Here is a 6,000-nt window from a genome sequence, read left to right as displayed (position 1 = left end):
GCTACATCGAAACAAGAATCTTGGATGTCGCTTATTTCAAATTGTGTTCTTTGGTGTTAATGCAACATTAACCCAGAAATCGCAAAGTGTATGTAATGAGACCCAAATGACAAAACACCGTCTTTTCGCTACCATATGCGCAGAAAGAAGACGAATAAGCTTTGATTGCGCTTACTTGCAATTGTTGCTTTTCGGATTCGAATACACATTCACCCAAAAATCACGCAGAGAAATGTTTGTTATCAGCCCAAATTAAGCATACGTGTTTTGGTTCCATCTCAATAGAAACAAGACGAAGAAGCTGGGATTTTTTCATTGGGTGTTCATTCACCAACAAATAGCAAAGCAAAGTGTAGTAAGGTAAAACAGAGCAAAACAGGTTGTATTGCGTTCCAGCTACATCGAAACAAGAATCTTGGATGTCGCTTATTTCAAGTTGTGTTCTTTGGTGTTAATGCAACATTAACCCAGAAATCGCAAAGTGTATGTAATGAGACCCAAATGACAAAACACCGTCTTTTCGCTACCATATGCGCAGAAAGAAGACGAATAAGCTTTGATTGCGCTTACTTGCAATTGTTGCTTTTCGGATTCGAATGCACATTCACCCAAAAATCACGCAGAGAAATGTTTGTTATCAGCCCAAATTAAGCATACGTGTTTTGGTTCCATCTCAATAGAAACAAGACGAAGAAGCTGGGATTTTTTCATTGGGTGTTCATTCACCAACAAATAGCAAAGCAAAAGTGTAGTAAGCTAAAACAGAGCAAAACAGGTTGTTTTGCGTTCCAGCTACATTGAAACAAGAATCTTGGATGTCGCTTATTTCAAGTTGTGTTCTTTGGTGTTAATGCAACATTAACCCAGAAATCGCAAACTGTATGTAATGAGACCCAAATGACAAAACACCGTCTTTTCGCTACCATATGCGCAGAAAGAAGACGAATAAGCTTTGATTGCGCTTACTTGCAATTGTTGCTTTTCGGATTCGAATACACATTCACCCAAAAATCACGCAGAGAAATGTTTGTTATCAGCCCAAATTAAGCATACGTGTTTTGGTTCCATCTCAATAGAAACAAGACGAAGAAGCTGGGATTTTTTCATTGGGTGTTCATTCACCAACAAATAGCAAAGCAAAGTGTAGTAAGGTAAAACAGAGCAAAACAGGTTGTATTGCGTTCCAGCTACATCGAAACAAGAATCTTGGATGTCGCTTATTTCAAGTTGTGTTCTTTGGTGTTAATGCAACATTAACCCAGAAATCGCAAAGTGTATGTAATGAGACCCAAATGACAAAACACCGTCTTTTCGCTACCATATGCGCAGAAAGAAGACGAATAAGCTTTGATTGCGCTTACTTGCAATTGTTGCTTTTCGGATTCGAATGCACATTCACCCAAAAATCACGCAGAGAAATGTTTGTTATCAGCCCAAATTAAGCATACGTGTTTTGGTTCCATCTCAATAGAAACAAGACGAAGAAGCTGGGATTTTTTCATTGGGTGTTCATTCACCAACAAATAGCAAAGCAAAAGTGTAGTAAGCTAAAACAGAGCAAAACAGGTTGTTTTGCGTTCCAGCTACATCGAAACAAGAATCTTGGTTGTCGCTTATTTCAAGTTGTGTTCTTTGGTGTTAATGCAACATTAACCCAGAAATCGCAAAGTGTATGTAATGAGACCCAAATGACAAAACACCGTCTTTTCGCTACCATATGCGCAGAAAGAAGACGAATAAGCTTTGATTGCGCTTACTTGCAATTGTTGCTTTTCGGATTCGAATGCACAATCACCCAAAAATCACGCAGAGAAATGTTTGTTATCAGCCCAAATTAAGCATACGTGTTTTGGTTCCATCTCAATAGAAACAAGACGAAGAAGCTGGGATTTTTTCATTGGGTGTTCATTCACCAACAAATAGCAAAGCAAAAGTGTAGTAAGCTAAAACAGAGCAAAACAGGTTGTTTTGCGTTCCAGCTACATCGAAACAAGAATCTTGGATGTCGCTTATTTCAAGTTGTGTTCTTTGGTGTTAATGCAACATTAACCCAGAAATCGCAAACTGTATGTAATGAGACCCAAATGACAAAACACCGTTGTCAGGGTTGCTTCAAGATCCTAGCTCACAGAGGATCACGCTAGCCAACGGTCATTAAGTAAAAGTCTTTATTGAGTTACAGTTTCCATTCTCAAGCGGCTGCGTGCAACTCTACGTCTAGTAGCTAGACCGGCGAAGCTCCGTCTGAATCTCCGCCCCTCGTACACCAACTTAATATCCTAGCCCTGCTCCACCTTTTCCGCCTGACTGTTCTTCTCTGGGTCCCTCTGCCCCCCTGGGTCTCTTCCTTCCGGGATTCTTCTGACGCTGACCCCCCGGACCCTCCTGTCTCCTTGCGCCGGGCTTTAGGACCCGGCTCCCTTTCCGGGCTGCTTACTGCGTCGCCTTCCTGTGCATTTGAACTTGGCGCGCGCGCCCAACCTTCCACCTTCCGTCTAACCGTCTCTTCGCTCCCAGATGGAGGTGTGGCCACTCCTGACTCGTGCCCTCCCTCCTGTTGTGAGCTGCCAGCGCTTGCCCCCTGGCTCCCTTCCTCTTCCCTGTTCTCTGGCGGTGACGCTGGTCCCGATCTCCAACTGCTCTCCTCTGAGTCCCCTCTGGCTCTATCTTCCTGGGGTGCCCCCCTAAACTCCCCCCTTGCCCTGGCCACTGGTGCTCCTTTCTGTGAATCCTCCGATTCACTGGAAAGGCTCGGAGATCTCGGGTCGTCGTCATCGCTCATCTTTTCTTCTGCCTCCTCCCCTTCGCTCTCTGTTTCCTCCCTTGCCCTTGCCTCTGCTCCTGAACCCCTGACATCCATCCCCCCCTCGAAGCCCCCCACTCCCCCTTCCCCTCCTTCCGGTGCTGGAGCTGGGTGCTGCTGTGTCAAGGGAACGAATGTCGGGTACCGTTCGCTTCCCGTAGCGGGCCTCCTTCCGAAGTCTTCCGGTTCTTCCTCCCTGCTCTCGTCGACGACGGTCACCTCTGCTTCCATCTCTGTGCCGCCGTGCTCGAAACCAGGGTCGTCCCCGAAAACGTCCATGTCCGTCTCTCCCTCACTTCCTCCTGGCGGCGTTGCTCGTCCTGGACCTTCTTGCCACTTCCTGCGCCACTGCTCCTCTGGTCTGTCGTCCCACCAATACGAGGGTTCTGAGGCAGATCCCGAGGGTGACCCCTCCGGGGAACGGACGTCTCGTGTCGGGTCCTCGTCCGAGTCGAACCCCCGGAACGTGCTGGCTGAAAGCGTGGGCGTGAAAAGCCAGTCGTCGAAAAAGTCTGCTGGCATTGGTCTATGTGGGAAGAGGGCATGAAACTCGTCTTTGAGCAGAGGTTCGTCCAAGGCGTAGCCCGGCACCCAGCTGTTCGCACTGGCCGGGGTGCCCTCCTTGGCGAGAAAGTATTCTACCCCTTCTTCCCCCCATCTGGAATCCAAAATCTCTGTGACTTCGTTGATGCGCTCCTTCTGTGCCACTCCTGCGCGCCCTGTTCTGTCTCTGACCGGACTCGGCGCCGTTCCGAGTTCCTGAAACCTGTGCGGTGCCTTGTAGGGAGTGAGCACCGATCTGTGGAACACCGGATGCATTCTGGAACCCTCCGGAAGCGCCAGCCTGAAGGCCACCGGGTTGATCTGCTCTTCGACTTGATAGGGCCCCAGTTGCTTATGCCCTAGTTTCTTCTTGGCCAACGACCTGGCCGGCACTGCGTGGGCTGCTAACCAGACCCAGTCTCCCACGTGGAGCTCTTCGCCAACCCTTCTACTTTTGTCCGCTTGTACCTTGTATGCGTGCTTGGCCAGCTCCAGGTGGCGCCTCAGCTGATCGTGGACTTCCTGCAGCTCCGACGCGAACGCATCTGCCGTCTGCGGCTCCCCCTCCCCCAGCCTTTCCAGTCCCGGAAAAGTTCTGGGGTGCCTCCCGTTGTTGGCGAAGAACGGCGTGATCCCCGTGGACACGTGCTTCGTGTTGTTGTAGGCGAACTCGGCGAGCGGCAGGTAATCCACCCACGTCGCAGGCTGTTGATTTGCATAACACCTCAAGTACTGCTGCATGATGGCATTGATCCGCTCCGCTTGCCCGTTGGTCTGCGGGTGTCTCGCCGATGCCAGGTTGATCTTGACGTTCAGGAAGCCCATCAGCTTCTGCCAGAAATTCGAGATGAACTGCCGCCCCCGGTCGGACAGAATAGACCGTGGCAGACCGTGAACCTTGAACACGTGGTCTATGAACAGTTTGGCGGTTTGCTCCGCCGTGGTCACCTTCGCACACGGAATGAAATGTGCCATCTTGGAAAACAGGTCCACCACCACCAGCACTGCCGTCTTGCCCCTCGAGCTGGGCAGATCCGTGACAAAGTCCAGGGCCACTCTCTCCCAAGGTTCGACCGGAGTTTGCAGCGGTTCCAACAGTCCGGCCGGCGGTCTATGCACTGGCTTCGCCCTCTGGCAGGTGTCACACCTCGCCACGTAGTCCGCGACCTCCCCTCTCATTCCAGGCCACCAGAAATCCCTGGCGACTAATTCCACCGTCTTCTCCTTGCCGAAGTGCCCAGCCGTGGGCGCGTCGTGCAGCTGCTGCAGCACCTTGGCGCGAAGTTCGTCTCCCGGCACGTAGATGGCCCCTTTACGGATGAGCAATCCATCTCTTAGCTGGAAACCGTCGGCCGCTGCCTTGCCCCTTTGCACCTCTGCCATCTTTGCTTGTGCGAAGGAGTCCCCCTGCAACGCTCGTCGCACCGCCTCCAGGTCCACGGTTGCCGCGGCGCACGCCCACACTGTTGGTGCGAAGATGTGCATGGCGGCCGCTGGCGTTGCGTCCTCCAGATACTGTGGCTTACGAGAGAGAGCGTCCGCCATGATGTTGGTGTCCCCCGGGACATACTCTATTCGGAAGTCGAAGTTCGCAAAGAACTCAGCCCAACGTATCTGCCTCTGGTTTAGGAACTGTGCCGTGCGCCAGTGCTCTAGGTTCTTGTGGTCCGTGCAAACCTGCACCGTGTGCTTGGCGCCGATCAGAAAGTGCCTCCACGCCTTGAACGCTGCATGAATGGCCAGCAACTCCCTGTCCCATATGGTGTAGTTCTGCTCGGACTTGCTGAGCTTCCTGGAGTAAAACGCTCCCGGTCGCCACACCCCTTGCGGGTCTTTCTGCAGCAGGACCGCCCCCACGGCTCTGTCCAAGGCGTCTGTCTCCACCCTCATCGGCTTGCTGGGGTTGACGTGAAGCAGCTGCTCTTCCGACGCGAAGAGACGCTTGAGTGCCTGAAAGGACTGTTCCGCCTGCTCTGTCCAAATGAACTTCTTTTTCTTGGAGCTAAGCGTGTCAGTGATGGCCGCCGTCTGCATAGCGAAGCCCTTGATAAACTTGCGATAGAAGTTCGCAAAGCCGACAAACCGTTGGACCTCCTTCCGGTTGCGCGGGCTCTTCCAATCCAACACCGCTTGAACCTTGGCGCTGTCCATGGCGAGCCCCTTGTCAGACAGCTTGTAGCCCAGAAAATCCACCTCCGTCACGTCAAATTGGCACTTCTCCAGCTTGGCGTAGAGCCTATGTTGCTGTAGCCTGTTCAGCACTTCCTTGACGTGTTTGTCATGCTCCTGTTGCGACTCCGAAAAGATCAGGATGTCATCTAAGAAACAGACGCACGTCTTGTAGAGAAGTCCCGCCAACACGTGATGCATGAATGCTTGAAAAACTTGGGCGCCATTTTGCAATCCAAACGGCATAACTCTATATTCGTAGGTCCCCAGCGGCGTGAACATGGCTGTTTTCCACTCATCTCCCTCCCGCATGCGAATGAGGTTGTACGCCCCTCGCAGGTCCAACTTGGTGAACACTCTGCCCTTCCGCACCTTTGCGAGGAGGTCGTCAATTCGGGGCATGGGGAAGTCCGATGGCTTAGTCACACTGTTCAAGATCCTGTAATCCACTACAAGTCTCTTTTGGGGCGTATCCCGCTTCTTAA

This window comes from Podarcis muralis, chromosome 17 (assembly GCF_964188315.1).
Source record: "Podarcis muralis chromosome 17, rPodMur119.hap1.1, whole genome shotgun sequence".
Lineage (NCBI taxonomy): Eukaryota > Metazoa > Chordata > Lepidosauria > Squamata > Lacertidae > Podarcis > Podarcis muralis.
Note: the sequence above shows the minus strand (reverse complement) of the source record.